The sequence below is a fragment of the Talpa occidentalis genome, unplaced genomic scaffold, assembly GCF_014898055.3.
Source record: "Talpa occidentalis isolate TD23 unplaced genomic scaffold, MPIMG_talOcc4v2.1 talOcc4.8, whole genome shotgun sequence".
Lineage (NCBI taxonomy): Eukaryota > Metazoa > Chordata > Mammalia > Eulipotyphla > Talpidae > Talpa > Talpa occidentalis.
In genome coordinates, this window is record NW_023605194.1 from 11,510,250 (window position 1) to 11,538,058 (window position 27,809).

At 44.6% G+C, this 27,809-nt stretch overlaps 1 long non-coding RNA gene across 7 annotated transcripts; it reads right to left on the reverse strand.

Moving 5' to 3' along the window:
- Window positions 1-1,448: 1,448 nt before the first annotated feature.
- LOC119233859 (uncharacterized) lies at window positions 1,449-26,569 on the reverse strand. 7 transcript variants are annotated; one of them, XR_008549847.1, is made up of 8 exons: window positions 26,456-26,538; window positions 24,393-24,488; window positions 24,094-24,165; window positions 8,655-8,763; window positions 8,008-8,072; window positions 6,476-6,610; window positions 1,872-2,052; window positions 1,449-1,754 (listed from the first exon to the last, which is right to left on the reverse strand). It is a non-coding gene; the product is annotated as an uncharacterized LOC119233859 (long non-coding RNA). The 7 variants fall into 7 exon arrangements; XR_005122494.2 differs by having other exon boundaries at window positions 6,476-6,614; XR_008549844.1 differs by lacking the exons at window positions 1,449-1,754; window positions 1,872-2,052; window positions 6,476-6,610 and adding an exon at window positions 25,237-25,394 and having other exon boundaries at window positions 7,823-8,072; window positions 26,456-26,476.
- Between the last annotated feature and the right edge of the window lie 1,240 nt (window positions 26,570-27,809).

A 27,809-nucleotide genomic window follows, 5' to 3' on the forward strand; every position in this document is an offset into this window, starting at 1 on the left:
GCCATTTCAGAAATCTCCAGGTGTTATGCACACAGTAGGTGCTTTGCAAATATCTGTTGAAGAATCCACGCATGTGATAGAGGGATGCCACTGACAGGATCCCAGGAGGCAAAAAAAACACTGAAATTTTGCTCATCAGTCAAGCTTTTCCCTCTCAGATTAACCCTCCCCCTCAAACTAAACAAAACGAAAATAAAATCAGACAAGACTTTGGTTCTGAAAGACACTGAACAAATACATTTGGGTTATTATCTCAAGAAAAATCAATCATCCACCAGCGTATGAGCCTTTGGCGTTGACTTGGAAACACTGAAATCCTCCTGGCCTGAAGCTCTCCTGAGCCCACAGGCTGAACACAAATGAACATTCCAGCATTCCCAGCTGGCCCAGCGAGTGTGAGATCATTTCCTTCTTGGCATGCACAGCCATGGCTGCAGGTATCCATGTGCCTTGAAGCCTCTGCCTTCTGGCCTGCACAGCACGTTGGGCCATTGTGGGTTTGGGGTTTTGGAGAGTGCGTGTGTGTGTGGGGGGGGATGTTCAGAACATGGCCGTGGAGTTGAGCACAGAGGGAGGCTGGCCAGGAGCTGAGCAGATCCTTGGCTGAGCAGCAGAGTCACCGGGGGAACTTTCATTGAAATTATTATTATTTAATGGCTTATTTCTTTTTTTTTTTTTTAAATGCAGTTGAAATAATGCTTTCCTTTATTTATTTTTAAAAATATTTCATTTATTTATACAAGATCTGGGGTACAGGCCAGAGGTGCAGGAGGTGAGAGGATTCACCAGAGACAGAGCGGGGAACTGAACAGGCAGACTGACTGAAATACACTGCTGAGGGGAGTGTCTGCTGCACCATGTGAGTATCTCCTTGGCGGGGGAGCGAACTCTGCTGCAGTGCCTGTGGACAGCTTCATAGTGCTGAGACTTTACCCCCTGCACCATCAGGGAGGCCCCAGAAGGGAAGATGTTTATAAATAATTACAGGTGCAAGTAATATGAAGAATTGATTCTATCCTTTCCATGAGTCTTTTCCCAGTTATTGAACTATTAATGAGATTTGGGTAGTGCATGACTTCAAAGTCCTTCAAGGACTGGGAATTTCCACCAGTACCTTGCAGAAGCTCATCAGGAGGGTGCCCACCCCTACAGCAAGACCTTCCAGGCTAACAATGGGGAGGAGAAAGCCAAGGCTTCCATTTCACAGTTCTGCCTCCGCTCTTCAGAAACCTCAGCCCAACTTCCCAAGCCATGGACTAAAGAAAACTGGAATATATCCCAGCCCCATGATGTTCTCCATGTCAAGGGACCCCTCCTTATCTGCAAACACATGGCTGGCTGTTGGTTGGCATCTTGGGAAAATCAAGAGCGTCTATTTGGTTTGGATTTGGAGGAAAAGCAGAGAAAGCTGTACAAACACAGGAGTGGAAATCTGGCGCTTGCTTTACACAGTAGCTTTAATTTTTGCAGCCTTAAAAAAATGTGGAAAACTCTAGCGTTCTGTTTAGTACAAGTCATTAATATCCTGGAAGTGCCTGCTGGAGTCAGCAGAAGGCAGTCATTGCTGTCGAGCAAAGCTTGGTGTTTACCGAAGACTTGATCTGCCTATCTGTTCATCCACCGGGCTGGCCAACACGGCTGGCTCTGCCAGGCAGTGCAGGGCACTGCTGTTCACACACTGGTCAGAGTCCATTTTTCACCAGAAGCTTCGTTAGGAAATAGCGGCTGAAGTTTCTTAGAGACACTTGAAACAGCTGAAAGTAATGAAGAGATTATTTTTCAATGCAATTGACCAAGACTTTGGCACTAGGATTTGAATAGCAAAGGAACTAATTACAGGCCTGGCACCCACATTGTGTTTGCCACCTCACCAAGTCACTGCAGAGAATGTCTCAAAGCTCTGTATGCCCCCAGCATGGAGTGAGCCAGGAGTTACCCCGGTGGATTCCTTTCTCTCTCCTTCTCCATAAAGAAGGCTGAATCTTGCAAGGAACAGAGCAGTTGTTTATCCACCATCCATTTTCTTCTTCTTAATCTTTCTTCTTGGTCGATCTGAGCAAAAACAGAAGCAAGTTTTTACTCATATTGAACAAGTCTCCAGATAAAATAAGTAATTTCCCACTCTCATTTGCAATTAGAAATTAATTGCAGCCAATGAAATCTCAACAGAAATCAACTGAGGCGTCTGGAAAGGCTTTTCTCCCCTTTCTTTTTTTAAAATGTTTTATTTTATTTTTTTAAGATTTATTTTTATTTATACAAGCACTGGGGTACAGTCAGAGGCACAGGAGGGTGAGAGAATTCACCAGAGACAGAGCAGGGAGCAGAACAGGCAGACGACCGAAAACACTGCTGAGGGAAGCAGCGGGCAAGACAGGAGAGGTCTGCCTTGCCATGTGGGTATCTCCCCGGCCAGCCAGGAATCAAACTGGCCCTGCAGAGGCTGCAGAAAGCTTCACAGCGCTGTGCTCAACCTGCTGCGCCACCACGGAGGCCCCCCTTTCTCCTCTTATCTGAAACTTGGATGTGATTGCTGGAGCTCCAGCAGCCATCTTATTACCATAACGCAATCTTGGAGGGTAGGATTAGTGAATTTAAGAGGGAAGAACAGGAAAAACAGACAAGGGGTTGGGTCTCTTATGACCTTGTCATATTCAACCTCTAGATTTTCAGTTCTAGGACTGAAAATTAAACCTTTAATTATTTATTTAAACTGTTAATTCTGATGTCTGTAATTGGCAACAAGTCTAATTTTTAACAGGTAAGACATACCTTCAATTTCTATCTCTCCCACGAATCCTTTCAATTTCATCACTGACTGAGATGGGCATTGTAGGGTAAGGAAAAAGTATCAGGCTTTTCTGCCCTCCCGCCATTAGGATAGATGAGGGAACCCTGTGGTCCTGAATGCATGCCTGATGGCGGGCACTGAAGTGGATTCACCTGGGCTTTTAGGGCGGCGTCACGGGGATGCCAGCAGAAGCTGAGAGAAAGAGAAGCCGAGAGAGAAGCCGAGAAGGCCAGAGAGCCCAGATAGAGTGAAGACTTGTTGGGGGCTGGGAATCCTGCCAGCCTCGCGGCCCCCCAGCCTCCGGGCCCCCCCAGCACCCCTGCCTGCTGTGTACTGGGTAAATCCCAATAAAAGCCTGTAAAAGCCAATGAGGACTCTGACTCCTCCTTTACCTGGTCTGCTGGACCCTAGAAAACCTCCGCAGTGTCCATTCCTACCCTTACAGGCATTCACCAGACATTTACTTATGCCGACTCTAAGCCCAGATCTGTGGTCCAAGCGGGAGGAGGGGGAGGTGAGAACACATGTTCGCACACTGAGCCCTGAGTTTTGGCTGCTGAGGGGGGCTCCGTCTTACTGCCCAGGCCCACAATATGCTGGAGGGGGTGTGGGTTTGATTATTCGCTCCATCCCTTTCCACCTCTGGGTCTTTGGAAAAATTACTTTACCTTGCTAAGCATCCATTTTCTTACTCTCTCCCTCTTTTAAAATATTTATTTTATTTATTTATACATACAAGAACTGGGTCTAGACCAGAGGTGCAAGGGGTGAAGGGATCCACCAGAGACAGAGTGGGGAGCAGAACAGACAGATCTACTGAAATGCACTGCTGAGGGGAGCAGCAGGCAAGGCAGGAGAGTTCTGCTATGACATGTGGGTAGCTCATGGCTGGGAGGTAGCTCATGTGGGTAGCCCTGGCTGAGGGGGTTGAACTCACGTCACAGTGGCTGGCAATAGCTTGATGGTGCTGAGACTTTAACCCCATGTGCCACCAGGGAGGCCCCCCAGCGCCCATTTTCTTGCCTGCAAAATGGGGATAGCATATTGACTTTATAGAATTATTCTAAGTTGCCACTGCATAGCGGCCCTTGGCCCTGTCCCTAGAGCATCACGAGCTCTCACAGCTATTGTCATCATCAGTGCTGGTAAAACCCAGCAACATCTGTTGTTCTAAGTGTCTCACAACTTGGCGAACACTAAACATACTAAAAGCTCTATAATGATAAAGAATTCCAGTTAGATCAGTAGGGAGGGGTCTGTGTCATTTTTAAAAGTAATCTTCTTGTTTCTGTTTCTCATTCTTCTCTCAAGTGATATCACTTGTCCTCAGAAAACAACAAAATTCCGGCCTCCCTGGTGGCGCAAGAGGTTAAGATGCAACCTATGAAGCTCTCCGCAGCCACTGCAACATGAGTTCCATCCCCGGCCAGCGAGATACCCACACGGTGCAGCAGACCTCTCCTGACTCACCCACTGCTCCCCTCAGCAGTGCATTTCAGTTGGTCTGCCTGTTCTGCTCCCCACTCTGTATCTGATGAATCCTCTCACCCCACACACCTTTTGTATGCATAAATAAATAAATATTTTAAACAATTCCAATCCAAGCTCATCCCAACATCCTTGTTCTGAAACATCTTTATCAGCTGCCATCCAGCTGAGTCCAGTGGATTGCTTTTTTCTTTTATGAAGTTTGCAGTAGAGGGTCAGGTCACCTGCTCATTTCCTTTCCAGGAAGTTCCTATCCATGAAGCTGTCTGAGGTGAGGTAAGACAGGTAGAAACACAAAGACACATGTGGGAATAAATGCGTAAATGTATTTAGACTGCATTTGGGGAGCCGGTGCTCTTGAAGCTGTCCAAGTTCCGCAGAGACACGTGACAGACCAAACAGTGGCTGGTCGTTGACACCAAAACCCACTGGCAGCCCAAATTAGACACAACAAATCTGGGAAACAATTTTTAAAAATCCAAACCTTGCAACCCTCACCCCAGACTACTTGAGGCATCTAAATTAAAGGGGTAATATGCGTGGTGCAAGGAGGCACGAGACCACCGTCAATTCCTCGAAGACCCAGCAGGTGAAAAACACATTTGCTAAAGCAGAGTGTGTTTGGGAAGCGGGATGGACGAGCAGGGGGTGCTGAGTCAAGTCTTGGTCCAGCTTCCCCTCGCCCTCACCATGAGCACAGCTCAGGGCTGGGTCTTCCCAATTGCCGCGCTGCTGATCAGAATATAGAAAAGCTCCGGGAGTCTGTATCCACGAGTCCGGCCAAGGACGAACATGCAAAAGCCTTCACAACCCAGACGGGAGCAACACCGCAGGCCCTGAGAGCAGGGATGGGAGGGAGGGCCTGGACCAGAGGGCAGGTCCTGCAGGATATGGATCGTCCTGCAGGGGGCGCTGTCGACGCACCTCTGGCGGGTGAGGGCCTTGCAGACCCGCACGCGGGTGAAGCCAGATCTTCAGATGTTTTAAGAGATGCTATAAAATGTATCTTTTCAAATGCTGGCAACGGGTTCAACACATTCTACAACGCTGTGTACGGACTGAAGCAAACAAATGTGCCGGCTGGATCCCGCTTGCAGGGTAGCCGGCTTCTGAATTCTGGGTGAGCTGACTTTGATCTTAGCTCTGAAGCTCAGAATATCAGGGGGTGGGGTGAGACCCCACAGGTCTCCGTGTCCACTCTTCTGCCCAGATCTTCCGAGTGCTAAATTAATCTAGCCTAAGAACTCCTTTGCAGCATTGAGAAAAGTGTAGCTCAAAATCAAAGTACAAACGCAGACAAAATCCTTCCAGGTACAAACCTCAAAGATGGAGTTTTCCTTTTATTTTGTATGTATTTTGTAATGTCCCAGAATAGTTGGCCATGTTAATAGCACTGCTGTTCACCCTCTTCAGCTCCTGGGCAGGACAGGCTTGGCCAGAAGGGGGTAAGTGAGGATGGGCAGAGACACGCCCGAGGCCACCCAGGAGGCTGAGGGGGCCGAGCCAGGGCCTCCTTTACTGCCCCCTCCTCGGGTTCTTAGTTAGAGGCTGCATTTTGCAGGCACTCCTGGAATTTGGAGCGTCCGGCAATGGCTCTCCTGGCCTCCTTGGGGAGAGAAGTTTGGAGAGAAAAGTATCTGTGTGGGTGGGAAGAGCGAGGTTAAAGGGGTCCCTCTGGCAGGGCTGAAAGGGAGCCTCTGTCCCCCATGTCAGGTCAATGTGGCTTCTTGGGGTTCTGAGAATTCTCCAGGCCTGGATTGTCCTCGGGAGCCACAGGCAGGGAAGGCCAGCACGTCTCGGGATGAGGCCGGGCACCAGAAAGTGCACCCCACACAAATCGCAGATTTCAGGCAAATGCACTACCAACACAGCCAGGCAGGCCTCGCAAAGGCTGGCGGCCTTCACCGAGGCTGCACATCTGCGGGGAGGGAAGAAGAGGCAGGCAGGGGAGAGGCCAGGACCTGCTCCACGGCCTGGGATGAAACCCTCTGGGGCTGGCTGCTAATCACCAGAGGAGCATGCTCTCCCCACCCGTGTCTGGCTTTTCCCTAGGATACCAAAGCCCCTCTCTCACCCACAAGCACACTCAAACCCTGTCACTTTGTTCCCTGGAGCTCAGACACCCGGGCTGCATGGAAGGATCTGGGAGCCCACAGAGCATTGTGGGTACTGACATGCAAATGAGGTGCAACCCACCTGTCCCGAGCTGCTTCTGAGGACCTGAATTTTTCATGTGCTTTTTGATGTTTTCATTGTCTCCCAGCATAACTGATATGCATTCCAATTCTGACAGCTACTTGTCGCTTCCCCCACTTCTGCTGGAGCTCATCTCTACCTTCGAGAAACAAACAAACAAGCAAAAAACAAAACAACAACACAAAACCCCCCTAATTTCATCATAACAAGCCGAGGTTACCTTAAGAAGTGAAATTTTTTAAGCAATTCAACCGCAGATGCAACCAGGAAAAGAAAACATGTTGATTCTCTTAAATTCCTTGGAGGAAAACAACTCCAGCTTGTCTACCTCCTGTAAAGGGACGACTTCCAACAGGAGGAGGGAGGGAGGGGACCGTGATTTTATTTTATTTTGTATGTGATGGTGGTTAGTGGTGAAGAGCCCATTTCTGTTTTGAAATACACCCTCCCATCTGTTTGCACTTGTTCTTAATTAGGCTGGGGAAGTTCATTTGGAAAAAGTGAGAGCCGTATCAGATCGCCTCCCCTGCATGCACACACACACACACACACACACACACACACACACACACACACACACAGGACTAAGTCAACTTTCAAGGGAACTATTTTCATTTTATAGACATTTGCCTTTAAAGGACCCAGAACACCATCACCCACGCCGAATACCTCAGGTTCAGTGGTTGTTCTGGTTTGGCCGAGGGAAGAAATTGCTGGACAAATTACAAGAGAGTCGTTTGTCAGAGTATCTTGCCAATGTCCTTCCTCCCCCGCCCAGTTGGGTGACTAAGATCAGCAGGGTAAGGGCTGGAAGGGAGAGGGCCTGTCTGAACCTGGACACCAGCCTTCCCAGCATTCCGGTTTCATTCCAGGCGTAACCACACAAAGAGAAAACAGGGCAGGTCCTGCCCTGTGCATACAATGGCAAAGTCTAAAAATCCCAAGGAACCTTGTGTTTGGCTCCTCATTCTCCTTATCCAAGGTCTTGTAACTCATCACTCCAGCCTCCGTACCCTCCTTTATCCAAACTCAGCATCATTCCTTCCTTCTAGCCCTATTCCAAGGCTGCCTTGGCCTTGGATCACTCATCTAAAATGACAACCTCCCAATCCCCACCGCTACACCCCAATCTGGGGGAATTTAGACCCTAGTGCTTTGTTACATCTTCCCTTGGAAATGCTGTCCTCCTCTTGCCCCCCACCTTTGCTGAAATTCCCTCAGAACCCTGGGGGTGCCCCCGGTTTAGGGCCAGAGCTACTGGAATCCTCAAGATCAGAACAGCTCCTCTGACCCCGCTTCTGTCCGCAGCTCCTGCAGCTGGCCAGCTCACAGCCACTGTTCCAAAGTCTTTCTGAATGAAGGAGGGTGACACTTCATTGCTTTCAGAACATTGTTTTACACTAAAGGCCTGTCAGGCAAGTATTCGCATTTCCGTGTCACAGGTGATAAAATTGAGGCTCCGGGAGGGGATATAACTGGCCCAAAGTCCTCGAGTGTTAAGTGTCCAATATCCAGCGATGTCCCAGTCATACCTCCTGCCCTTTTCCAGTTTCAAACCAGGTCCACAAGCAATGTCTCTGGGACCTCCACAGTGAGTCTGTTGGACAGATATTAACAATAATCCTACTTTTAAAATTCAGCAAAAACCCCTGCATTCACATTGCATTTCCTTTTCTAGAACTTTCTTGGGAAGACCACAAACTCTGAGCAAATGAAAAGGAGTCTTGCTCTTCCATGGCATAAGCCAGTGGGGTGGGAAGGAGCTCTGTTAGGCTCTTGAAGAAGCCACAGTAACCTTTTCAATTACGAATGCCTTCAGAGGCTTAGTTCACCAAACCACCCTCAAGACCACAGGAATTTATGATCCTTCTAAATATACCCAAATGAGTCTCCGGAAGTATCTTAGGTAGTCAGAATCCAGCTCAGTAAAGCACATAAATACATTGAAAATAGCAGGAAATGTTTCCACCCTCTTTTTTTTTTCATGACTAAATGTACCCCAAATAGAAATATTGGCAGCCACCCCCTTTCACAGTACTAGATTTAACTTATCAGGGTATAAATAGAAGCTCAGTAGGCTCACACACCAGATTTTGGTTTATTTGCTTTAAACGTCAGAGCCAGACAGTCCTGATTGCAAACTGACAATAAAAATAAAGAGAAAGACAAATGTTCTCACCTCTTCTTCGGTTTCCAGCTTTTGGGCCTTCAACAGATCCTGTTTTCTCCCACTGGAATGTCTGTGAGTTCTCCCATGGGACAAGGAGACAGCCGTCAGGTGGACTCAGCTTTTCAAATAATGAAAAGGAAGAAGATTTCTTGAGAAAGATTTTGTGGTGGTGGCTGCTGGGGGGCTCTAGGAAAACCCAACTGGCACAAATTAGGGTGGACACAAAAAAGAAACGATATTCCTAACTTCACATGAAAGCTGTCCAAGCTGCCCCCCCACCCCCACCCCCAGGACCCTCACATTGTTTAGATTTCAGGCTCTTGAAGAAAATGTATTTCTTTTGACATTTAATAATGTCTGTTGACATGCAACATCCCTGCTAGGGCTTTTCATTTTTTTATTAAATGATGTAAGTTCTGTAACTGATACCAGTTGTCATCAAACATCATAAAGCCAATCATGTCTCAAGTCATCAATATTTATTGTCCCTGGTGGGGGAGAGGCTGTTTTCAGTTTGGGGCAGATGGGTTTAATTTTTAAGTGGAATAGTTAAAGCAGACGCACCTAGTATAAAATATCAGGCCAGCAAGAATCTGCCGACATGGTACAATTGAGATGTTCACGCAGCTGAAGGGAGAGGGTGGGGGAATAGAAAGAAGCATGGCGGAGAAGTGGGGGAGAGAGGAGAGAGAGCAATGCAGAGGAGGGGAGAAGAGGGCGTGGGGGAAGGAGAGAGAAAAGAATGTCCTTGCTTACCTGACTCGGTAAACTGGAGACACGGAAAGCCCAGTAGGTAAGGAAAGAAGGTGAAAAAGAGAAAGCGCAAGAGAAGGCAAAAAGAAAGAAATAAGAAAATGTGAAAGTGCAAGAAATGAGAACGAAAAAGGAAAAATGAGACTATGAAATGAAAAGAGGAAATAAAAAAGGGGTGGTGAGCTCTGTAGGAAGAGATGGTGCAAGAGGGAAGGAGTGGAGAAGGCGTCAGGAGATCCAACTGCGTGTTGACGCCTGGTGCCTGCCTGGGTAGCAGGGCCTGGCCTGGGTGTGGGTGGCTTTGGGCAGACCAGCCCCCACCAGGGCCAGGTTGGGGCTGGGGGGTTGTCTTGGCCTTCTCCTTGGCCTGCCTGTGCCCCCTCCCTTTTAGAAGTTCCCATCTTATATCTCAGGGTTCTGGAGAATTCTAGAATCTCCTCACACTCCCTTCAGGAAAGTCTTTTGAGTATCAGTCACACTGAGACATAAATGACTGATAAAGCTTGGTAGGTTACTTCTGACTGGGGTCAAGTTTCCTTGTTGATTTTAGTTCTAGCGGCAAATGCTGAGACACCTGGGTCTGGTTCTTCTGGTGAGAGGGCAGCCAGGTGGGGCAATGTCAGGGGACGTGAGCCTGGAGCCCAGGGCTCATCCCAGGGACAGGTCTATTCGGCCTCCTGAATGTTCTGTTGGGGACACCGTTTGCAGACCCACAGTTCTTTTTTGGAGCCTAGACCGGAGGACGCGTGACGAAGCCTTGGGTCCCACGGGCCCTGAGTCCTCGGCTTGGGACCTGGCCGCCAAATCGAGAAAAAGGGAGATTTCCAAGGGATCAAGGGTAAGAAGCCTCATCCTTCGTCCTTGGGGTTCAGCGGGACTCTTGCAGCGGCCAGGCCAGGGAGGAAGGAGGGGCGGGGATGGACTTGGGGCTCCGCTGTGTCCTTGAACGCCCAGGTCCTGCCCACGCTGCCTTTGGTGCTGACGTCAAAGTCAGAAGGAAAAAAGAAAGAAGGAAGGAAAAACCTTAACAAAGAGTTTCAGAAAAAGCTCCTGGTCAAGAATAAATAGGTCAAACCTCAAAGCAGCCCAGCAAACTCGTCCTAACGGCTCAGCCCGCCATCCAGCCTGGAACGGACAGGCTCTGGAGTTTATGTAACCTGGCCTGCGAGGGGTCACAACAGTTTAACACATCTGAAGGGAGTGTCTTTACGGAGGACCGGGAGCCCCTCCCAGGCCACAGATGAGGACACGGAGGCAGCGGCCCCTATACAGGACGCCAGAGGAGCCAGACCTGAGGACCTCACTCCCCTCTGCCACCTGCTTTCTTTCCCTCCTGGGAAACAGCAGAGGCCAGGAGCCCGTACTAGTGTCCACCGCCCCGGGCCTGGCCTCTATCTCTCCCATCCTATCTTGTACATTCCCGAGTGGAAAGATACTGGACGTCTTCATTAGTGTTGCCAGCAGGTTCTTGCAATCTGTGACTTTAAGTGAAACAACTGTATGGCACCAGTGGTATCACAGGCAAATGAAGGTGAACGAGAGTTAAGTCCCTACAGCCCATTTTTGGTCACAAAAACATCATCAAACCTCTACATAAAGACCCGAAACACTTCGAACAACCAACAATAATTTGTACTCAGGCCTCTTTGGTGATGTAAAGGGTTAAGATACAGCACTATGAAGCTATCCACAGCCACTTCAGCACAAGTTTGAAACCTGGCCAGGGAGCTACCCACATGGCACAGCAGACCTCTCCTATCTCCCTGCTGCTCCCCTCAGCAGTGGATTTCAGTAGATCCTCCTGTTCTGCTTGCCACTCTGTCTCTGCTGAATCCTCTCACCCCCCACACCTCTGGCCTGTACCCCAGTTCTTGTATGCATAAATAATAAATCTTTAAAATAAATTTGTATTCATTCGTTCAGGGCCTGCGTGGTGGGACCTCTCCCCGCAGCCCAGGGTACCAGGGAGAGCCAGCCCTAGCCAGGACGGCTGCCCACTGCAGGGCAGCACACACCCACGCCCACACTCGCTCACACAGGCCATGGTGGCACCTACGAACCTCACCAGCATATATTTAGCCTGGGGGAGAAAACCAGAGTTCCCGGGGGAACCCTCACAGGCATGGGGAGGACTTGCAGACCCCACACAGACAGAGGCCATGGCTGGGAGCCTTTTTATTTTACTCATTGCTAATCAATACTTTAACCAGTGTGAAGGGAGTGACTTTACGAGGACCGGCTGACTGTGTTCTGCAGCTCTTGCTCCTGAACTTTCCCTTCTGATCCCCACAAAGGTTGGGACTTGGGTGCCTTCGTGGCTCCCCCTGTTTGCCTTCATCCAGGCAGAGGCTGGACTGCCCCATCCAAGGGCTGGACACGCCTGCCCAAGCGTCCAGGTCACACCCAGCACTCACCAGCTCCCTGAGCCCCTGTATTTTGGGGACTATGCCCCATGCTGACATGGCAGGGAGCTTCACACATCATCTTCACACATCATCAGCATTTTCTTTTCTTTCTGATTTTTGAAGTGTTGCCAATGGGCATCCCATTGCTATCTTAATTTACCTCTTTCTAATTACTGATGAGGTTAAACAAACTACTGGCCATTAAGATCCCCTTTCGAGGAGCTGCCCATTTCTCCCCATTGGATTTTCTGTCTTTTTCTTGTTAATCTGCAGTATCTTATATTCTAGAGTTTATTCCTTTGTTGGTCACACACAATGTCCATTATGTCTCCCCAGTCTGCCACCCATGTAGTGAACTGCGGTCGGTTCTAGTCGCCATGTTTGAACAGATAGTTTTAATTTTATGTGGTCAAGTCCGCTGATTTTTGCCATGTGGTTCATGCTTTGGTGTCTTATTGAAGAAATCTTTATCTCCCCAAGGTCAAAAGATGTTCTTTTACATATTCTTCTATTGAATATGTAGCATTTTTCTTTCCCATTTAAGCCTTTTTAAAAATTCATTTTTAAATATGGTTTGAATTAGAAGCACAACTTTATTCATTGTCATCCAGTGAACCAGTTAACCCAACAGAATCTACTAAATAATTCATTTTTTTCCCGCCACTGAATTCTGGTGCCTCTTCACCAGATCATGGGGCTCTTTCCTAGTACTTTTTGTTCCATTTGTCCAGCTAGGATCCCCTTATCCTTATCCTGCTGTCTTTGTAGAATGCCTTGAAGTTCAGCAGAGCCTGATTTTCTTTCTTTGTTCTTTTTGTATTTTTCAAGATTATCTTAGTTATTAGTTTAGCTGTATTTTTCTGGATTTTAGAATATTTATAAGGTCCCCAAAAGAGATTTTATTGGAAATTAATGGAATTTAGAGAATTAATAGAGGGAGGATGGACATCTAAGTCACTCTTCTTTAAACATGTTCTATGTTTTTATTTATTTATGTTTATTTTTATTTAATTTTTTCTCTGACAAGTTCTTGTGCATTTTCAGATTAATCCCTAGGTACTCCTGTATATTTTTCTGGTAGGTTATCGTCAGTGTAGTGAACCTCCGATGAATTGCTTTTTTTTTTTTTAACTTTTTTGAATCTCAACTTTATGGAAACAAAAATTTTAAGTAATAAGATGTACCCATTTTAATTGTAGGATTTTGTGAGTTTTGACAAGGGTGTGCACCCATATAATCATCACTACAGTCAAAACATTTTTTGTCACCCCCAACAGTTTCTTTATGTCCTTTTTGTATCATTCCTATCCCTTCCTTGTCCTAGTAAGTACTAATTTACTTTTTATCACTATAGATTAGAATCCTCTTTTCTAGAACTTTGTTTTCTAATTTTTCTTTGTTGGTGTATATTAATAGAAATGCAATTGATTTTTGTATGTTGGCCTTTAACATGAAATTTTCTTAAGTTAATATATTGGTTCCAGTTGCATGTTTATAGAATCTCAGAATTTTCTCCATAAACAATCAAAGAAACTTTCAAATAAATAGAATTTTGCTCCTTCCTTTCCAATTCATATAGAACGTTTTAATGATTTTTTTCCTGCATTATTGTACTGGCTAGGACTTGTAGCACAACACTGAATAGATATGGTAACAGCAGACATCTGTGCTTGTTTCCAACCTTAAAAAGATTTTACTTTACACCATTGAGTATGAACTGCAGGTAATCTTTGCAGTGACTTTTATCAATTTGATTCCTTCTATTCTTCATTTGTTGAGTTATTATCATAGTGGGTATTGAATTTCATTAAATGCCTTTTTTGTAACTTTTGAGGTGATCATATGGGATTTCTCTTTTATTTTATTAATGAGGTGAAATTTGTTTATTGATTTTTTTTCTTTTTGAAAGTTTTTATTTTTTATTTTTTTATTTTTTATTTAAATTTTATTTTTATATTCCCCATATAATTACAACCCCCTTATTTTGACCCCAATCCCTCTTTTCCCCACCCCCCACCCCCCAGTGTCTCTGGTTCATAGTTGTTTCTCGATTTTGATATTTTCTTTCTTATAGTTATTCTTTTCCCTGGTCCCTTATTTAAGTTTTCTAGATTCCTGCTATGAGTGAGACCATATGGTATTTTTCTTTTTCTTTCTGGCTTATTTCGCTGAGCATGATCCCTTCCAGCGCCATCCATGTTGCTGCAAATTGCATGTGTTTATCTTTTTTGAATGCTGAGTAATATTCCATGGTGTATATGGACCACATCTTCTTGATCCAGTCATCTATTTTGGGGCATTTGGGTTGTTTCCAAAGCTTAGCTATTGTAAACAGTGTTGCTATAAACGTAGGGGTGCAGGTGCTCTTTGGAATTGATATTTCTGTGTCCTCTGGGTAAATACCTAGGAGTGGAATTGCTGGATCATATGGAAGCTCTATGTTTAGTAGTTCAAGAAATCTCCACACAGCTCTCCACAGTGGTTGGACCAGTTTGCACTCCCACCAACAGTGCAGGAGAGTTCCTTTTTCTCCACACCCTCGCCAACATTTGTTGTTGCTAGTTTTTTTAATATGTGCCATTCTCACTGGTGTAAGATGGTATCTCATGGTAGTTTTGATTTGCATTTCCCTGATTACAAGTGATATTGAACATTTTTTCATATGCCTTTGGCCATTTGCATTTCCTCTTCAGAGAACTTTCTTTTTAGCTCTTCTGCCCATTTTTTGACTGGGTTATTTTCTTTGTTGTTGTTGAGTCTCATCAGCTCTTTGCAGATTTTTGTGATCAGTCCTTTATCATTAGTGTTGTGTGCAAAAATGTTCTCCCAGTTGGTGGGGTTTCTCTTTGTTTTTGTTATTGTCTCTTTTGCTGTGCAGAAGCTCTTTAATTTGATGTAGTCCCAGCTGTTTATCTTTGCCTTCACTATCACTGCTTTGGGTGATGTGTCTGTAAAGATGTCTTTGATGTGCAAATCACGTAGTGTTTTGCCTATATTTCTTTCTATGTATTTCATGGTTTCAGGTCTTATGTCTAGTTCTTTAATCCATTTTGAGTTGGTTTTTGTGCATGGTGTTAGGTAGTAGTCAAGCTTCATTCTTTTGCATGTAGCGACCCAGTTTTCCCAGCACCATTTATTGAACATTTTGTTTATTGATTTTTGAATGTTAATCCACCCTTGCATTCCTGAGCTAACTCCACTTGGTAACACTACATTATCTATTTTATAAATTTTGGGCTTAGATATACCAATGTCTTGTTAATGAATTTTTATATCTATTGTATAGAGAATATTGATCTGTTATTTTCTTTCCTTATAATATCTTTTTCCCCCTTGTTTTGATAATCAGGTAAACCTGGCCTCTTAAATATGAGTTGGGAATGGTTCCCTTTTACTATTTTCTGAAAGAACTTGTTTAAGATTAATATTGTTTCTTCCTCAAATATTTGATAAACTTCACCAGTAAAGCCATCTGGAGAAAGACATTTCTTTTTTTTTTTTTTTTAAGATTTATTTATTTATGCATATAAGAACTGGGGTGTAGAACAGAGGTGCTGGTGGTGAGAGGATTCATTAGACAGTGTGGAGCAGAACAGGCAGATCTACTGAAATACATTGCTGAGGGGAGCAGTGGGCGAGACAGGAGAGGTCTGCTGCGCCATGTGGATTAGCTCGCTGGCAGAGATCACCTTGTGCCACCAGGTAGGCCCTGGAGAAAGACATTTCTCTGAGGGAAGATATTTTTAGCTACAAATTAATTTTAAAAATTGATTTAGGATATTTAGGTTTTCTATTTCTTCTTGAGTCTTTTTGATAATTTTAGGTAATTTTTCCATTTCATATTGGTTGTTAATTTTTTATAACATTTTTCATACCATTCCTTTATTAGCCTTCTAATATCTGTAGGATTCATTATGATTCCTCTTCATTCATTACTGGTATTTATTATTTCTGTCAGATGACAGAATTTTTTTTTTTAAATTAGGAATTTATCAATTTTATTGATGTTTTCAAGATACATCTTTTGGTTTTACTGATTTTTTTTTTTCAATTTGATCTGTTGTCTGTCCCTTTATTTTTATTCCTACCTTTTTTTGTTTATTATTTTATTCTCATTTCTCTAACTTCTTATAGTGAAAAGTAAGGTTGCTACAGTAAAAGGTAAGATCGCTGATTTTAGACCTTTTATTATGGTTGTTTTAAGGCCATAAATTTCCTCTAAATGCTGTTTTAGCTCTGCCCCAGAAGCTTTGATTTCTTTTGTTTTCATTTTTATGAAGCTGAAATATTTTCCTCATTCCCCTTCAAACAACACATACATGTTTCCAGTCTGACAATACTTGTCTTTTAATTGGAGTGTTAGGAAAGAAAGTTTAAAATGGTTCCTGAGGGGAAGGCAATAAGAAGAAAAAAAAAATTGAGAAACAGTGCTTTGATATAAAGTGTTTGTACCTTTGGATCTTTTTAAGTTTTGATCTTTATTGTTTGTTTTCAACAGTTTGAATATAATGTACTTTGGCATGATTTTTATTTTGATTGACCTACTTGCAAGTCATTGAGCTCTTGGATCTCTGCATTTATAGATTTTATCAAATTACCATTCTTTTGGGCTATTATATTTTCAAACAGTTTTATATCTTCCTCACTTGTAGATTCTCTTTTTTCTGGAACTTAAATTTGATAAATGTTAGACCACTTGGTTTTTTAAAAAAAAAAATCAAGATCACTTGATATTAGACCCTTTAATTTTTTCCCACAGAGGTTATGTTCATTTTCATTAGTCTCTATTTCTTTGTCTCACCTTGGATAGTTTATATTCTTGTCTTCAAGTTCACTGACCTTTTCTTTAGATGAATTTAATTGACTGTTAATCCCCTCAGTATTTTTCATTTTCTATATTGCATTTTTCACCTCCAGATAGTCCACTGAATATTTTTGATTTTCTTCAGACTCAAGAATATCACAACAGCTACCTTAAAGCCCTTGTTTGCAAATCCCATCATTTATCTCATTTTTCATGCTTTTTTAAATTTTCCCTTCTTTCCTGATATTGGTTTTATTTTCCATTTCTTGTCTTTTTGAGAAATATTTTTTGAATATTATTATGTTGTTCAATATTGAATTTTGCTGTGTTGCTTCCAGAGTTTTGGTGTATCTGACAGGTGAGTAATATGCAGATTATCTTGGTCATTTCGAGGCTTTAATAAAATTTTTTTTTGAGGGTAGATTTAAAGTAACCTTTACTTTGGGCTTCTTTTATCTTATTACTAAGGTGTAATCATTTGAGTGAAAATCTCAGCTGTTCAAGAAGGACTATCCTTTAGTTGGTCAGAAATCATGTCTCAGCCCTGCATGAACTCTGGAAATTATTTTATGCGTGCTCTACATTCTTTCCCTGGCTTCATGGAGTTTTATACTGCATAGGTACATTTTAGTAGTCAGTGGAAACCCAAAGAGTTCTTTCTCTAACCTCTTTCTTCTATGGTTCTTTGTCCACAAGTTTGAGCCTCTTCAACTCATCGAACTTGATGTCTGTCTTCTCAATTCAGTAAGGCAGCAAAGCTCTATGTTATTTGGGATTTCCCTCTTTGTGCTATATTCCAGAATGATCCCTCAAGCTGAAGTTCAGGGGGTGTAGGATTTACCACAATTCTTTGCCTTTTTCAGAGATGACAATCCTATTTATTTTTCAATGCCTGAAATTCATACCAGTTTCTAGTTATTTAAGGTAGGATACTAAGTCTTATCCTGTTACTTCAGCATGACCATAAGCAGAAGTCAGAGGTGATTTTCCTGCATGGAGGTATGTAAATGATGCTTATACCTAGCAATCTTCAAACTCTTATGGATCTGAAGTTTTTCTGTGAATTCTGTTGGATTCACCATGAAAATGATTAATATCACTTACACATAAAGACAGATTTCTTGTTTCAATTTCTGCATTTTCTTCTCCTTTTTTTCTTCTATTTAGTACTGGACAGGATATTCTACACTGTATTGCTTAGTGAAAGGATAGGCTGTATCTTTGTCTCGTTGGCAGTCTTAATAGAATATATCTGAATGTTTTCTATTAAGTTTAGTTTTTGCTGAGGTTTTCAGTATTGAGCATCTTTCAAGTTAAGGAGAGCCTTTTTAGAGTAACTTTTTCTTTGAGTTAAAAATCATAATTTTAAACTTTAAAAAAATATCTGGAATCTATTAAGATAACCACTTAATTTTTTCTTCTCTAGTACATTACTAGATTTTCTGAGGTTAAGCTATCTTTGGGGTCTGAAATGTACCCTATTTTGTCATTATTTCTTTTGGCTACACTGTTGAATTAGGTTTGCTAGTATTTTTCTAGACATTGTGCTTTTATGATTCAATTGAGTCACATTCCTCTCATAAAATAGACAGTTTTTCCTCTTTTCCATAGGAGGATTTTGTGTAAATTGGGATTATCTCTTACTCAATAATTTAATTGAACTTACTTATAAAACTATCTGATGTAGGAACTCGGAATGGAATGTCACTTGATCACTGTTATCTATTATTTTATTAGTTACTTCTAATTTCCCAAATTTGGCATTTTATATTTTCTCTGGTAATTTACCCATCTTCCCTGTTTTCCAGTATTTTGGTATTTATTTATGTTCTATTTTCTAAGCATCAGTTTTTCAAACACTATACCCTTATGTGAAAACACTATACCCATAATCTAAGCCTAGGACAAAACTGTGTAGGACTAAGTACAAACATAGGCACGAATGCAAATGTGTACAAGTAAAACTGGGATATTCTAAATAAAATCAGTGGATTAAATCAATATCCATATCCTGGTTATACTTTGTATTATAGCTTTGGCAAAAGCACAGCCTTTGGGTAAACGTAATGAAGAGTACATGAGATCGCTTTATGTTCTTTCTTATGATTGCATGGAAATCTGTAATTTTTTCTCAACTATAAATGCTATTAAAATCAATTTTGCCAGAAGTTTGTCTCTTTTTAGCAATCATTGCAAAATACTAGGTTTTGGTCTTGTTAGTCGTATCTGTATTTTTTTCTGTTCTCTGTTTCATTCATTTCTATTCTACTTTTATTTCTTTCCAGCATGTTTCTGTGAGATTTCTCTTTTAGTGTTTAAAAAAGTGGATGCTTAGATGTCAAAGCTTATATAATTTTCAGGGTTTTGGATAATGTATTTAAAGTCATAATGTTCTTTCTTTTATCTATTGCACAAATTTTGGTAGTGTGTACATTTTCTTTTAACTTTTAAGTCTTTTCAGAATTCCCTTTATGATTTCCTCTTTAACCCAAGAGTAATTAAATATCACACTTTTTAGTTACCTAACAGATGTTGTTTCTTAAGCAAATAATTTGATACTGGTTTCTTATTTTCCCAGTGTGATCAGAAAACATTATTTGATGTTAATTCTTTCTAATTAATTGAGGCTTCTTCTATATCTAAGTCTTTGCCAATTTTTGTGTATATTCTATGTGTGCTCAAAAAATGATGCATTCTGTGTTAAAGGTGATGTTCTAAAAACACGTACTTTTTTCAGTTTACTATTTCCATCTATTTCTAGACTTTGCTTTTTGTTCACTTGTTTTACTTTTTGATACAATCTGGGGTGTATGTTAATGCTTTAATCAGTGCACTTAACCTGTTATAATAGTGCTGGTTTCTTTTACTTTATTTATGCATTTCCATTCACCAGACTGTTTTAGGTCAAGTTTTCTAGAAGCAAAACTAAGACAGGGATTCACACCCAAATGATTTATCAGAGGCGAGGTGTCAGGAGAGGGAGAAGGAGGCACACAGAGAGGATGGGGAAACTGGGGATGCCTGAGCTTTCAGATGGAAAGGCGGAAGAATTCTGCCAGGAAAGTTTGTTGGATGTCAGCCCCAACTTTACCTGGCAGCTAAGGTAAACCGGGACCACATTCAACTGGGGGATGCATGTATTTGAAAAATCAATCCAAACATATCTCATTTTAAATTCCCTCTTTTTCATAGGCCTACATGTTTTCTGAAAATTGAAACTACCTTTCTTTCACATGAACAGTATTTTTTTCAAGCACAACTGAGAAGTAGAAGAATAATCAGTGATGTTCTCCTAGAATCCATTAGCAATGTCTGCTTAGTGATTGTTTTTGAGTACTGGGTTCTAAGAGACAGGGCAGGAGGGCAGTGTGTGTGTGTGTGTGTGTGTGTGTGTGTGTTTAATATCTCAACAAGACTCCTGTAGGTATGAGCAGAGACTCTGGGCTCCCTGGCCTTGGGTGTCTGTCCCAGTTCTGCCTCTGAGAAGCTGTGAGCTAGGAAAGTTAGCTAACTCTGTGTAGCCTACAAGTTCTCTAACTCAGGGCCTTTCTTTCCTCAACTAGGAAATAAGAATAGACCAGCGCCCACTTCACAGGGTTGTCATAAGCATGAAAGGTGGTGATGAATATAAGGCCCATGGCTGAGGGTGAGGCCAATGAGTGGCTACAGGCGCCATCATTCCCTGAAGTCCATGCGCCAGGCCATCCATTCAGAACTGTCCATTCAGTCCCACATCCACTGGAGCTGTGGGGTCAACAGACACTTTAATTGTGAGAAAACTCCATCATGCCCTTCCTTACCAGGGGAAGTGCTACAGGTAAGCAGCTCAGCTCCTCCTTTGAAAGATCTCAATGCTGATAACCTAAGAGAAGAAATGACTTAGGCAAGGTCACAAGGTTTTCTAAATTGCAGAGTTGGGGCTGTTGCACATTGAGTCCTCAGAGTTCTTTGTTTCACCTTTTCTGCTTCCATTTGATTCCTCGGCTTAATTTTTTTTTTTTTTTTTTTTTTACAGACTGTCTTGACCCATCCCTTCACCAATTGGAGGTCTTGGCCAGTCCTGGAGGGAGGTGCAGGGCCCAAACGGCACATGCATTTCCTGTCTCTACTCAGAGCGATTCATTTCATACCTTGAAGCCCTGTGTTGGGTTTTTTGGTCACAGACTATCCCCATCTCATAAGTAGCCTCAAGCAACAATTAGTCTTGCATGTGATTTCTGAGTGGAGGGTGGGTTTGGCGAGAACCCTGCAAGCAGTTTGGAAGCAGATGTTGCCTGAGGTGGAGTCACTCATTGTGTTCAGGGGCTGCGAGGAGGGGCTGGAGGGAAAGGGATGCTGTACAACCTGGTGCACGGCCCAGAGCTCTAAATCATGAGCCCCAAAATTGGCGAGCACACGGTGGTCAGAATCCTGACCCAGACATGCCCACACCTTACTCCCCGGGAACTTGAGAATATGGGACCAGACTAGGCAGGTGTGGTAAAGATGATCTAAACATCTTGAAATGGGAGGTTGTCCTGGATGAGCTGGTGGGGGCAATCTCCTCATAGGAGTCCTTAAAAGTGGGGAAGCTTGCCTTACTGTGGGTAGAGTGGAGCCAATAGAGGGCCAGGGAGATGCAGTGATGCCGGCTGTGAAGATGAAGCAGGGGAGCTGTGATCCCAGGAAGGCAGAGGCCTCTGCAAGGTGGAAAAGGTCAGGGAGTGGCTTCTTCCTTAGACCTTCTAGAAGGAATGCCGCTCTGCTACCCTCCTTGATTTTAGCCCAAGGAGATCTGTGTCCTTATCCTTTAACATACTAAGTTGGCCTTGGTGTAAGCCACTGTGTTAACACTCATGAAAATGAATGCAGCCTGACGCCAACCCTGCTTATCTCTAGCCCTTGCTCTTTGGCCATGTCCTTGAATGAGCCTCCATCCTTCATTCTCATTCTGTAAAATGGAGACATAGGCATTTTATAGCCCAAACACTCCAGGCCTGCCAAACCCTTGGAGACTGGGGACATCAGTTTAACGCAGCACACAAATGTGTGCTTGAATCTGCTGCAGTGCAGCCAGCCTCCTCCCGCAAGCCCTCCTGAAGGACAAAACTCTGTCTCCTTGCCCTCTGGAAGCAGCTGGCAGCTTTCCTGCTAGGCCGCAAAGGCCAACTTCAGTGGCAGGGACTCTCCTGTAAGTCAGTTTCATAGGCTCTGCTGCCGGTGGGTGCAACAGGCTCAACCCCCGCCATTCTACAGCAACCCAGGTCCACTGAGAAAGACTGAGTCAGGCCCTGCAAACAACTGTTCTGCGTAAGAGTATTAGGGGGAAAGGATGTCCTGAGCTAATCCCATACAGGCTTTGTGGACGCCACCCCCACTCCAGACCAAAGCCATCAGGACATTGGGAAAGACAAATCCCCTCACCACCAAAGGGAGGGTGGCTGGGACCTGAGGGTGGAGTTGGGCAGCCAGGTTGGATATAAAAAACCAAACACGTGGGCCTTGGGCTCTCTCTGGCTTGCGATCGCTCGCCTCCTGGCTCCACGGCTCCTGGCTGGCGGCCAACTCTGAGAGCGCCATTTGGGATTCCTGATGGGCGGATCGGGTAGGACTCATTTAAAACTTTGTCTCCCACTTTTCTCCCAGAGCTGTACCTTTCCTCACTTGCCCTTCCCTTGTAAATAAACCTTTTATTAACCTTTCGCGTGAGCCTGCAGTAGAGCATTGATAAGTCCTTTTAAGCGCGCGGGTGAGGACCCACAGTCAGGCACCCCGTTTTGTATTGGGGTTGCTCTACAACAAGAGCACTAAGAAATTCGGGTGACTGAGGACTTCCTTTTCTTCCAATCTACTCATTTGGGACAAGTCAGTTGGCATTTCCGGCTCTCAGGTAAGGCCTGAAGGTTTTGAGCTAACAGAGCATCTTTCATGTAGAACTGGCTACGTTTTTCATATTCTGACGACATCTTAGGATTTTTTCGCATCTCAGAGCTGTTCGGCCGTCTCTTTTGCTCTTAGACCGCCACCAGACATTGCAAAGAACATCCTGAGATAGAACCAGTGCCAGAGTCAGTTCCCTCTCTGTGAAAGCTCCTGCTCCCAAGACCCAACCTCACCCCTCAGCCCCTTGCCTGCTCCAAATGATAACTTCTAGGACCGCTGGGAGGTGCCAAAAATCATTACTTCCCCCTTGACAGCTTTGCCCAAGGCTGGTCCCCAAGCAGAAAACACACATAGGGCAGGTGGGTGCTGCAGGCAGCGCAGGGATTTGGAGTCGATGAAGCAGGACCTGCCAGGGCTATTTGGAGCAGCATCTTCTAGAAAACAGCCTCACAGCAGTGACGGAGGCTTCATTCCACGGGAGAGCCTCCTAGGAGGAGCCAGGACACCAAAGGAGCGTGGGGGTGAGAAACTGCAGCCTCTGCTGTGCCCTCACCATCACCTTGGAATGGGCGGGCGGCGGGTGGCGTTTCTAACTGGAGTCCCCGGGGGCTGTTTGCTCGGCCTCTGGCCAACAAGTCCTTGCAGCGCAGGCTGAACCCGTGGGAGCACCACCGGGTTCTCGGAGGCTGAGCGCAAAGACCCTCATCCCCCGTGGAGTTCGTGGACGGGGCCGTGAGGAGCAGCAGCTCTGGCGGATGGAGGCGGCGCAGCCGTGACCTCCAGCGCCTGGACTTGAGGTTGTGCTCGCCCGGCGCAGTGACATGCTCTCCCTGGCAGGGGATCCAGAAGGCGTCCTGAGAATGCAAGAGTGCATTCTGCTTGGGCATTTTCTTTCTTTCAGAAAGAAAAGTTCCAGATTCCCGAATGATGTCTGGACAGGAGGCGTCCGGGCTCTGGAGCAGGAGGAGGTTAAGAGGGGGAAGCTTGGAGCAGAGGCTGGAGCCGACTTCCCGCCGCGGGCCGCGCCTTGCACTGGCCTGATGCCGCCACGAGATGGCAGCATTTCTGAATGTTCCGAGTCCGCCCGCCCGGCCGCCCCTCCCGCAGGAGGATGCCTTGCAGCTGGGTCAGGAACGCGCCCTCCCTCCAGTTAGGAGGATTAAGAGTCCCGACAAGGATGCTCCGTCCTCAGCCAGAGACAGGAAAGAAGAGGGTCAGAGCAGAAGACCTGGGTCTCCGCGGTGAACATTGTTGTGTCAACAAAATCAACCTTGAACCCAATACCTCCTTGGATGTTCGCCTGGGTTGCCTCTCGTCTGATGAATGAATGCGTATTTGGACAGACATGGGTTGTGGGGTGGGGAGGGAGGGACAGAAATCGGGCCGCCCCACGTAGTCCATCCCTGCTGACCTCAGGTCCTGTGGTCTGAACGAATTTATTCTGCAGGGCCTGGCACCAATGTCAGCTCTGGGACCCCTGCCACCACACCCTCACCCGCCTAGATGCCAGCACCAATCATCAATCCCTTCCTGGTGTCTGCCTTATAGATCCTGTGCCCTCATTCATTCATTCATTCATTCATTCGTTCTTTCACTTTTCAATAAATATTTACTCAGCACCTACTATGAGTCGGGTTCAGCTGTGTCCTGGGGATGCAGCCATGACTGTTCTATCAGCAGGGAACTTGCATGTTGCCTAGGGGAGGAGAAAATTAATTAATCACATTTATAAAAGTGCAATACAGAGAGCACACAGGGCACTATGGTGCAGTTTCTGGAGGGCTCTCCCATCTCTCAGCTGCTGGCCTTGGCAGCTTAGCTGAGCTGGGGTTGTCCGTAGAAAGGCCTTGAGGGTTAAAGAGAGAACAGAGTTGGGCATATTGTAAAAGCCAAGGAGAGCTGCCTGCCATTTTGATTACTTACGCAGCTCACAACTCCAGGGCGCGCTTGTCATGGAGCCCACACATACAGTTGATCTCTGCGGCTTGGATCTAACTCTCAGAGGTTCCGCTTCCTTGTCTATAGAAAGGAAACGAGGTAGGGACAGAGTTAAGTATGTAGCTGGTCACTGGTGTCTATCATTATTATTTGATCTAAAAGCCATAATATGGAATCGTTTTGAAAAGATTCTACATATAGTTGAGATCATAAAGTATTTGTCTTTTTTTGTCTAATTAATTTCACTTAGCATGATGCCTTCAAAATCCATTTCAGATTTTATCTTTATGAAATCTGTATATTATACTTTCTTTTTTCCCTACCACTCTCCCTGTGTCCTCTTGCCCCTCCCTCTTCTGATGTCCCCTTGTTTTAAAAGTGTTTAGTGTTATCAGATTTCTTGTTGGAATATTATTCAGCAATCAAAAAAGATGAATTCATGCCATTCACAGCAATGTGGATGAAAATAGAAGGAATTATGCTCAGTGAAATAAGCCAGAAGGAAAAAGAAAAATATCGGATGGCTTCACTTATAGCAGGAATGTAGGGGAGCCAAATTAAGACATCAGTGTAAAAAAAATAATAACAGTACAAAACACAACAAAGCAAAAATGGACAATTATAAATCAGAGACATCCTGCAGGGGAGGAGGAGGGAGAGGGATCAGACGGAGGGAGGGAGGAACATGCACCATGGTGATGGTGCATGGGTACATTGGGGAAGGAAACTCTATGGGGACTACACCTGAGGGGGAAGCAAATATTGTTGAAAAATGAACAAGGATGTAAAAAATAAAAAAAATTTTCTTGTTTTTATTGTTCTGACTTACTTTTCTACACAAAATTCTCTCAAATTCCTTCCATTTTATTGACAGTGACTGTATTCTGGCCTTTCTTCTGGCTGTATAATATTCCATTGTGTGGATATACCACATTTTCTTGATCAAGTCATCAGTCCCGATTGATTTAGGCTGCTTCCATGCCTTAGCTGTTGTAAATGATGTTGCTATGAACATTGAGGAACGTAGGGATTTTTGTGTTGATGGTTTCATATTTTTTAAATATATAATATAGAGTATGATATTAAATGTAAATAAAAAGGCTTAAATCTGCATTTTGGAGTCATAAGTAAAGCCCTAGGGTGCCTGTTAAGGTGTGTGCTGGGCTAAATTAGTAGCCAGTTGTCATCAAGTAACTGCCTCCTCTTCCCCCTACCTGAAGAGGTTGTTGAGCGAGCTCATGCCAGCCAGGAACAGTGCACCCCTCCCACTCTCTCTGAGTTTTCAGGATCCAGTCAGTGCCCATCTCTACAGAACTGGTCAGTCGTGTCATCACAGAGTCAGTCGTTTGTGATAGGAGGGAGGCCATGCTTTCGGGGTAGTGATTTCCCCAGAGGAGGCCACTGAGCCTAATATCTGTCACCTTATGCCTTCCCCAGGACAGACCTGTGGCTCAGCCCCTGTGTGAGTGGACAGACATACAGGTTAAGAAAAGGAAGCCGAGGTCAGACCAGAGACATGTGCCAGAGCTGAGCCTGAAGCCAGGCCAGCCTGACTCCAAAGCCTGAGGTCTTTCTACAGCACGAGGCTGTGTCCACAGGTTTGATGTTACCACTTGTTCCCTGTGCTGAGAGGCCCTTTCAAAATTGGGTCATTTCTGCCCAAATGGGCCACATGTATGCAAATGCAGGTGCTCAAAAATAACTAAGTGGCTAGTCCACCAGCTTATATGATGCTGTGCATTTCTAAACACCCATAACTCCCCTGGCCGAGCTGATGGGTGGGTAGCCCCTACTTGCAGGACAGGCAGTCCTGGGGAGGGCTTTCCAGAATCAAGACCATCTCGTCTGACCTCCAGGAAGAAGGTCTCATCTTTCCTAGACCTGAACTCCATGCAGACCCCTGACAGAAAGGCCATTTTAGGTCTGCATGTGAGAAGGGAAAGAGTAACATCTCCAAAGACGTGCCTCTGCCTGACAGGACAGCAGTGACCTGCAGGGCCAGGGAAGATGAAGGCAGCCCAGAGAATGGGTCCTGGCTTAGTCCTCACCCAAGCTGCTGCCATTGGCTCTTCTTGCCACCTTGTGTTTGGGAGATCCTGGCAGAGCTTGGACTGAAAAATAAAGAAGAAAGTATTACCAGGATGTTTGAGGTTAAAAGTTGGGGTCCCTTGGGTGTCCATTGTGATGCAAAAAGTTCATTTATTCTCTCAACACTTGTCTGACAAGCTGTGGGGAGCATCTGAGGTTTCCATCTCCCTGGCAGCCACTCCCCTTCTCACAAGAATGTGGGGTTTTCCTGTAGGGAGCCAGGCCCTCCCAACTCGCAGTCCTGGCTTTGAACTAGCCTGAGTCCATCTAAATGGGGATGGACTCATGACCAGAGTGACCCCCCTCCTTGTGCCTCATACCCTGGAGGAGCAATCGTTGGTGTGGGTGTGTCTCCTTGACCAGACAGGAGAAACTCAGTTCTGAGGTTTAGCTGGTGTTTGGGGACTCTTCTCGTGGGGCTGCTAAACTGGCAGCCCACCAGCCTGGGATGCTGGGGTCATGCTGCTCCCTCCTGGGGAGAACCACCTGAGGCTGAAGACAGCTGTGAGGGAAAGAGAAGAGATTTTTTTTTTGTTTTTTTTAAAGATTTATTTATTTTTACAAGAACTGGGGTACTGGCCAAAATGTGTGGGAGGGTGAGAGGACCCACCAGAGACAGAGCGGGGAGCAGAACAGGGAGACTGATGAAATACACTGCTGAGGGGAGCAGCGGGCGAGACAGGAGAAGTCTGCTGTGCCATGTGGGTAGCTCTCCCGCTAGCTGGGATCGAACCTGTGCTGCAGAGGCTGTGAACAGTTTCACAGCGCAGCACTCAACCGCCTGTGCCACAAGGGAGGCCCAGAAGAGATGGTTTTGAGTGGCTGAATTCAGTCGTGGACTTCTCCAGCCGTGTGAGATCATATATTTCCTCTGGTGCTTTTGTGAGTTAGAGCTGGCATCTCTTAGGCCTGGAAGTATTCTGTTTAATATAGAAACATTCCCCAAATTTATCAGTGCATTGGGTGCTGAGAACACAATGAAAATTTCATCTAAAATTTGTGACATTGAATATCGGTCGAGATTGTTTTGTGCTGTAGGTATTAAAAATGGAGGAGAAATCACACCACATGTAGAAAAATAAACAAAACTGAACAAATACCCTCAACAGCATCATCTAATTAGCCCCAGAGACCCGCTCCTCTGGAGTCAGAGAGATCTGAGTTTGAATCCTAGCTCAGCCAATTTCTTCAGATAACCACTGTCCTGGGCTCCAGTTTCCTCATCTGCAATGTGGTGATGATAAGAGTAACGGCATCCCTGAGTTGTTAGGGAGGATTATCTGAAATAATAATAAAATCCAGCTTTGTAAGAGT